Raw genomic sequence first — 8,967 nt, 5'->3', positions numbered from 1 at the left:
GTGAAAATGCAACACCCAACCTTGTGGTAATTCATGAATGTTTTGGCAGATTATTGCTGAAGTAAAAGCATTTCAAAATAATGAAAGTGTACTGTACTAAGAAGTTTTATTTTAAATCTAAAAATATCAGATCAAAGCCACACGTCTAAACAAGTTATATTCCAAATTTGACAAATATGACAAAAACTGAGGTTGCTATGAGATTTATTTAGGCGTTATACCAAAAAAAGCTACCATGTGACACCCCAACTCTATTGAATTTTTTATGCATTTTCCTGTCACAAATTCATGAATTTCTGTCGCACTTTTGATACTTTTTTCAGAAAACTTCTTAAAATCATTTAGCTTTTATCCAAAGCGACTTACAAATGAGGACAATGGAAGCAATCAAAAACAACAAAAGAGCAATGATATATAAGTGCTATAACAAGTCTCAGTTAGCTTAAACGCAGTACACGTAGCAAGGGCTTTTAAATAATATAATAAATAAAAAGAAAACAGACAGAATAGAAAAAAAATAGAGCAAGCTAGTGTTAGAGGTCTTTTTTTTATAATTGTATAATAAATGAAAAGAAAATAGATAGAATACAAAAAGATTAGAAAGGTAGTTAGATTTTTTTTTTTTAAATAAAATTAGAACAGTGAGTGCAAAAGTTAGAGGGTCATATATATATATATATATATATACTGCTTAAGGGTTAAACCATTCCATTTAACAAATTTTATTCAAACTTTTCAGATTCTGAGGCACATTTTATGGATTCTCATATTCTTGAGATTTGATATCAGTGATAGCTTTATTTTAGGTCAGTGTAGTTTCACATCTACTGTGCTTCTTCATGCGGTGCCCGGATCACCGGCAGATGTCAGCGTACATGAGGACGGCGTAAAAGTAAAGATAATGTTCATTACCACATTTTTACACCACTACATAAGTATGTTTGAATGGAAAAGATTATATTAGTGTGAGGTGGTGTTATATATTTTGTGTGTTTCCATGTACAGTCTACTCTAGATGTGACCATCAATGTTTTGAGCCGTTGCTCTCTGATGCCCAGCGCTCGGCCTCTAATGAGCAGATGGTCACCGTGGAGACGGCGTATTCTGTTCCTAATCTTAGGAATCCTGCCTCCACGCCTCCATCCAACTACGTAGCTGCTCTGCAGATGCCCGTCTCAGCCACGGTAAGAAACAAGTGTTTGGTTTTATGTGGAATTTCAGGTGATTCATCAGTATATTTGATTCTTCAGATCACAAGATTCAGGATACTTTAATCATCAGGTAAAACCAATGATCTGAAATATTATAGCAAATTCAAAATAACTGTTTTCTAATTTATTACATTTTAAAATGTAATTTATTCAGATCTTATTAATATCTCAGTTTCCTCTCCTTCTGTGTTAATATGTATTTAGAGAATCATATGAGAGAAAGATGATACTGAGTCTTAATACAAATATCTACATATATGCACACAAAGCATGCGTTTTTACCCAAATGAGACATGATAGATTTCACGGGTTAAGATCTTTTGGAGCAGATGCCATCTCTTGCCCTTTCCGTGCAGTGTTGGGACTCGTTTTCGATGTCCCCCCTAATTAAATCCGGATCTGTGGCTGTGAGATGCTTCCCAAACCAATTAGCTGTAATAGCAGCAGATTGCTGGGTGAATCATCTCCTTTGCTCATCTGACCCTCACTGACGCCCCGTGGCTCCGCAGCAGACGGAGAGAGGCGAGGAACACACAGCCGCTTCACCAACTGAGCATCTGACGCCGCAGCTGCCCGCAAGACAAATAACACACAAACACACCTTTATCAGAGTCCCAGAAGAGACGTTAATGCTCAGAGGCCTCTTTCATAGCTCAACAGATTTAAGTGTTTGGTATCAAAAACTGTCAGTGGAGAAACAAGTGAGACATCGGAGTTTAGAGTTGAATTTAAAATGAATATAGATCATTTGATCTTGAAAGAATTTGGTGGGAATATTTGAGTTCATATTGAGATCTCTGACTTCTAATAGCAGACTTTAATATCGTGACAAATGTGAGCATGGTTTGAGACACTGAGATTACTGAAGTTTTACAGTAATATTGTGAAATATTATTATAATTTAAAATAACGGTTTTCTATTTGAATAGATTGTAAAATGACATTTATTCCTGTGAAGCAAAGCTGGATTTCCAGCATCATTACTCCAGTCTTCAGTGTCACATGATCCTTCAGAAATCATTCTAATATGCTGATTTGCTGCTCAAGAAACATTTCTTATTATTATCAATGTTTATCATTATTTTTGTGGAAATCCTAATAATTTTTTCTAGGATTTTTATTTTTTTTGTGAATAAAAAGAACAGCATTTATTTGAAATATAAATCTTTTGTTATATTAGAAATGTTTTACTGTCACTTTTGATCAGTTTAATGTGTCCTTCCTGAATACAATTATTAATTAAAATAATAATAATAATAATAATAATTTAATAAATAATTAAAAAATTAATAATTAAATTCTTAATGTATATATTTACTATATTTGTTATTTATATATATATAAATTATTATTATATAATTATACCTTTTGATTTTGTGGAAACTGTGATAATTTTTTTCAGGATTCATTGATGAATATAAAGTTAAGAAAACATTATGAATGTCTTAACTGTCACTTTTGATCAATTTCATCCATTCTTGCTGAAAAAAAAAAAAAAAACGTGAAAATGAAATATGAGTGAAATATGAAAACACTCTTGGTGAGGTATGATCTTCACCTTTTAACCCCCTAAACTTTTGTCATTGTCTCAGATGTACGCAGATTCAAGATCGTACATTACCATTGAAATTGCTGTGGAAAAGAGACCACTGGAGGAGCTGGCCATACGGTGATAGAAAAGAGTTTCATTCAAATTCAGAGCCTTGTGTTGTTCTCAAATATGTCTGATACAGTGTGATGGAGCTGTTTCCTCCCAGACCTCCTCTGCAGGAGCAGAAGGAGTAAAAACAACATTTGTTCTTGTTTTTTCACTACTTCTGTCGTTTATTTTCCTCTCACAGTCAGATCTGTTTACAGTATCATAAAAAAAGAAATGGATGAAAATTACTATTAAATGCCTGGGTCATATTTCACTTCAAAAGAAATAAATAAAAAATAGATATTTTCCACAGTAAAATTATTTTCATGACAGTTAAGCACTTTGTCCCCTACATTCAAATTTCTGTGATACATTATTAAACAATATCACACTTACAGCCATGCTCTTGTTGTGAATATGTATGAATGAATCAGCATTTTTGGATGAATCGGTTCAATGATTCGCTCATAAAAACAGCATTTATTTTGATTCTGAATTAAGCATCGGTTTTGAGTGATTCAGTGACTGGCTTATATAGACAGTTACTTGTTTTGTTTTTGAATGAATCAGCGTTTTGAACGAATCATTGACTGAATGAGCCAGTGGCTTGTTTTTGTTTTTTAATACAAAATATATATATTTTTTCTTTAGGTTTTGAGGCAAAATATGACCAATCTTTCATAAGATTCACCCAAATAGCTCATGAATAATATGGATAATAAATGTGCTTAATGTTATCAGGCAGTACAGGAATACCAGTCTCAGATAGCGAGTGTGGCCGCTCAGGTGTTGAATCAGTACCTGCAGCTGTTTGGAGCCGTGCTTCTGCTGATTGGGAAACCTCTGGACCTTTAAAAAGCAAACAAATGTTGTGTTACAGTAATGAGAATGATATTAGCCATAAAGAATAAGGAGAAGTACAAAAATGCTCAAAAGTGAAACCCCTGGATGTTTCAAATCACAATCAAATCACAGATCAAATGGGCATTTCAAGCATGAATGCACTGTATTTTGTGAAAAATGTGGGATATAATTATAGTATCTCATGCATATACAATGAATTCTTTTGAAATGTTCTAATGACAGTGTGCTATTTCAAACTCATCATTTGTGAAATGCCAGTATCATTGGATGTGACTCATGTTTCTCTTTAATGTTTGATTCAGGAGCGCAGCGACCCGTCCCACTGGTGTGATTATGGAGTGTTTCACATGCTGACCGCTGACCACCTGAAGGCAGAGGAGTGCTTTCAACAGGCCTTATCTCTCCAGCAAGCACACATGTTGAGTCAGCAGACACAATGTCTCAGGCTAGATTTCTAAATGTGAGTTGATTTTGAGTTAATTTTACTCTGACTGCAACAGGATATAATTTTAGTTTGCAAAATATTATTTATTTATTTATTTATTTTTGCACAATACTGTGTGTCAAATTGCTTTCAGGGGTGTTCTGCCGGACTCATAGTTCATAGAGGAAGACAAGGCTTTTCGGGAAGCCAATAAACAGCTTAATTCAGTCCTGCAGAATGGCCCAACGTCTAGACCAGAAATAACCTCAGAGACCTGGTCAGGAGAAGGTCCAGAAAGATGAAACCAGTGAGACTCCAGCTGGAAAAACAGAGGAGACAGGTGACCTCATATCCATCTGCTCTGTGACAAATGTCTTTTCATTTATAGCTGATCTGGGATCATTTGCTTTAAAGGTGGTGATATAGATAAAGACACTCTACTTGAAGAAGACAGGCCACAGAACAGCCAGTAGAGTAAACAGGACGTACATCAGCAAATTTCCCCCACCAGCATCCAAACCACTATCTACATGGAGACAGTGTGGTTTCTCCTGCAGAACTATGCATTGCAGGTCACATCAATAGATCCTAATACAGTATCAAATGACTCACTTTTACAGTAAAGGAGCCATTCTTGTTTTAGCTGGAGTAAACCTATTTATAAGGTCTCTTGCATCAAAAACAGTCATAATTCAGTGTGTTATGGCCATTTCACACACACACACACACACACACACACACACACACACACACACACACACACACACACACACACACACACACACACTCTTTTTGATGCTTTGATGAAAATGCTGTTTTTGCTGCTGTTCCTGTAAGACTTCTATATGTAAATGACCTACACTACCATTCAAAAGTTTGCTGTTAGTAAGACTTAATGTTTTTAAAAGAAGTCTCTTCTTCTCACAAAGGCTGCATTTATTGGATCAAAAATACAGTAAAAACAGTAATATTCTGAAATATTATTACAATTTCAAATAACTCATTTCTATTTGAATATATTTTAAAATGTAATTTATTCCCGTGATGCAGAAAGAAAAAAACTATCTGACCCAAAAATTTCATATATTCTACATATGTTCGTAAAATTCTGTCGTCATCAGGATTGAGTTGCAGAATGTGGGCTTCATATGCCAATGAGAGACTTCATATCCTTTTTCTGAATTATCCATTTTTTGCAGTTTGTTCAGAGTGGACTAAAGTGGAGCTCTGAGTTTTACATTTCTACATAGCATACCAAACCCTTTTATTTCAAAAGAGCTGACGGTGTTAATCCTGGAGTTAATGCTGGCTTGTGTTTGTGTCCTCAGATGGCCCAGCGTGCTCTGGCTCTAGAGTTTCGTCTCCAGACAGAGGCACCATCAGCTCATATCACCTCGCTCTCGCCAAACTATACCTGCTGAGAGGAGAACAGGACAGCGCTGAGGCCAGCCTGAAGGAGGCGATGGCCGACAACTTCCAGGTCTGCATCATTCCATTTACTTTGCATAGGTGTCACATTTCATTTGAGATGCACTTCCAACTCATTACTTTCTCCTTAGGTTTGCTCCTCACAGAATCCAGACGTATGGGTCCTGTGGGGTCACTTGCATTATGTGAGGGGTGATTACACTCAAGCTCAGAGCTGCTATGAGCAGACGCTGGATTCTGTGCTGGACGCCTCAGACATGCTCTCCATCTACCTCCGCTTGGGCTCCATCTATCTGCAGAATGGAGAAGTGAGTTCAACTCAGTTGCTTATGAGTATTTTTGCTTTTCATAAAGCAGTTTTTATGAGAGCCTCATTCTCTCTGTAGTACGAAAAAGCCAAACCTGTATTCCTGCATCCCTGCAAACGCTCTCTGTCATGTCTTACTTGGCTCAGGCTGGGAATCACCTGCTATAGAGTGAGTACAACCCCACAATGCATTTGGAGAAGCTGGATGTCTCTGGCTTATAGCATGCTGGGATAAGCAGGATAGCTTTGCTGGAGCCACTATAGAAGGACAGTGTGTGATTGGCTGAAGTCAAAATTGACTCTAGTTACTTTCTTAATTCATATTCCTGCTCTTATTGTGAAGCTGCATGTAATTTCAAAGATAAAACATATAAAATGCATATGAATACCAGTTGTCACTCTATATCTCCAATAATGTCTTAGTAAGATGATATTTAAATGCTTAGCTTTATTATCAAAGCACTGTAGTTTTAAAGCATGTAATGTAATGTAATACAATGATGATTTACAAATGAATAGATTAACATTGCTTAAAAGCCTGATGATGATCATATTTGATACATTGTAACATGATTTTTCCAAAGAATGCTGTATGGATAGTCAAGTAAAAGTAAGTTGCTTCAGTCCAGTAAGTGTTCTTCTTGAAATATTACCAGCAATGTAGAAGTCATTCTTATGTTTGAGACCCAATCAAGTAAAAAGACACATGTCCAATGACCTGAATGTGTGTTTTTACAATGATACTAAAAACGAATAAACTATCATTCAGCTGACAGAAGGCATGTTTGTGTACAACAGGTTTTTCTGCAAAGTTTTGATCAAGTTGGTCATTTAGAGACCTTAGAAATTAGCATATCAAATCTGATTCAGTAGGCTGTAAGGGTAATTGTCTTGGATTGTTCATGAGCTGGAGGAGCTGACTGAGGCTGAAGAGCCGCTCACTGAAGCCAACGCATTGAATAACAGCAATCCAGAAGTGTGGGGTTACCTGTCTCTAGTCTGTTTACGGGTAAGTGACTGACAAGTGCATTCACGGCTTTCTTTTATTCATTTCCTCACAGTTCGCACTTCTTGCTTTACACTTCTTAAAGGGAAAGTTTCTGGTCCCCATTGACCTCCATATTATGGACTAAATATATTACGGAAGTCAATGGGAACCGAAACTGTTTGTTTACTCCTCACGTTCTTTTACACAACATTTCAACAGAAGCATTTTTTGACTGTAGTTGTTTTGTCCTTTCAGACTGGCAGAAACTAAAGGCAGAGCAGTCATACAAATATGCCATAAAGGATTGTACTGTTTAATGTCAGTGTGTTTGTGAATATCTAAATATGTTTAACTTTTGACCTTATTCTGTGAGCAGAGTCCACACCACAATTATAATGGTAACAGCACATAGGAATGATATTGTTGGAATCACTATCCGAGCGGTTATTTCCAGCTGATGAACCATAAAAACACTGACAGCCAATCAGAATCTACTGGACTTTAAGGGGTGCAAACATTAAAAGTGGCAGATGATGGAACTCCAGCCTTTATGCTTTACATTAGGATGTAAAAATATATACATTTATGTGCAAATCAGTGTGACAGTGATGAAACTGAAAGATCGAGAACTGTATATATGTTCAGAATAGCATAGTGGCATGCAAGTTTTCTGTATGCACGCTAAATACCCAGATGGGCTACTAACAGTGCAGTACATAAGCAGGGCACTGTACCACTGATGAATGAACCAGATTCTTTAGCATTATTTAATCCAACTGCCAAAAGTAAAGACACTTTATACACAAAATTCTAATTAAAAATGCAAAACAATTATTTGAGATAATAACCAAACATAACTTGCTGAATTAAACATACAAAGTTTATTCTCTTTTAAAAGTTGGAAATATAATGAAAAGCCTGGTTTCCGGCACTGGAAAAAATACATAAACAAAAAGGTAATTGTGACTTTTTATCTCACAGTTCTGAATTTTTTCCCTTAGTTTATATCTCACAATTCAGACCTTTTTCCTTTCAATTCTGACAAAAAAAGTCAGAATTGCAAGATACAAACTATATAAAAGATATAAATTCTCACATTTTCTCACAGTTCTCACAGTGAGTTTGCATCTCACGATTTTGTTTTTATTTCTTTCTTTTATTTTTATTCCTTTTATTTTATTATTTATTAATTTATTATTAAAAATTAAAAAGATAATTGGAACTTTTTAATCTCGGAATTCTGCCTTTTTCCCCCTCACAATTCTTAGTTTATATCTCACAATTCAGAGGTTTTTTTTTATTTCTTTCTTTCATTTCTTGGAATTCTGACAAAAAAAAAAAAAAAAATTAAGAACTGCGAGATACAACCTCAGAATTTCAAAATATAAGTGCAAAATTCAGACTTTTCTTGCCATTCTCAGTTTACATCTCACACCATAGAATAATAAAAAAAAGACAATTGGAACTTTTTTTTCTTACAGTTCGGACTTTCCTTCTCAGAATTGCGAGTTTATATCGCTCAGTTGCAATTTATAAAGTTGCAATTCTGGGTTAATAATAATAATAAAAAAGTTTGAATTGTGAGACAAATTGTTGTGACTATTTTCTTACTGCTTTTGTTACATGGCGGAAAAAGGCTTCCATACAGTACAGTCTACAGACCTTATGCTTTAAAGAAAGAAGTGTGCAGCCATCTGTAGATTTTTGTCTGAGAACTTCATCTTTTTCAGTAGCTCGGTATATTTTAATAGCATTGCTGGTGAAGTGGATTTAAAATTGCTAATTGTAGAGTTAACTTTTAAAAGAGCGGTTCATTCATAAATTCATACGACCTTACCTTCAAGCTTCAAATTACAAACCGGAAGACAGAAGACAACGAACGCAGTGCTTTTAAAAAAAGGGGGCGGGGCTTGAATTTAATGGTCGCTGCGCCTTTAAGCCTCAGCTCTGACAGACACGTGGTTCCATCCGGCAGCTTCCTGATTTGAGTTACAACAGAGAGCTCGAGCTCCGCAGAACAAAAGTGCACGAGCATCCGACTATTGATAATTTCTATGATCAGTTACCAGTCTATTATCATTCCTTAAACCTGATCGGACCAATATT

The 8,967-nt window shown here is 35.6% G+C and overlaps 1 pseudogene; it reads left to right on the top strand.

Annotated features, from left to right (window-relative positions):
- Positions 1 to 3,929: 3,929 nt before the first annotated feature.
- Positions 3,930 to 7,131, top strand: LOC109086982 (annotated as a pseudogene).
- The last annotated feature ends 1,836 nt before the right edge of the window (positions 7,132 to 8,967 follow it).

Source organism: Cyprinus carpio, chromosome A3, assembly GCF_018340385.1.
Source record: "Cyprinus carpio isolate SPL01 chromosome A3, ASM1834038v1, whole genome shotgun sequence".
Taxonomy (NCBI): Eukaryota; Metazoa; Chordata; class Actinopteri; order Cypriniformes; family Cyprinidae; genus Cyprinus; species Cyprinus carpio.
The sequence above is the reverse complement of the archived record's forward strand: the minus strand, read 5'-3'. Positions and strand labels throughout refer to the sequence as shown.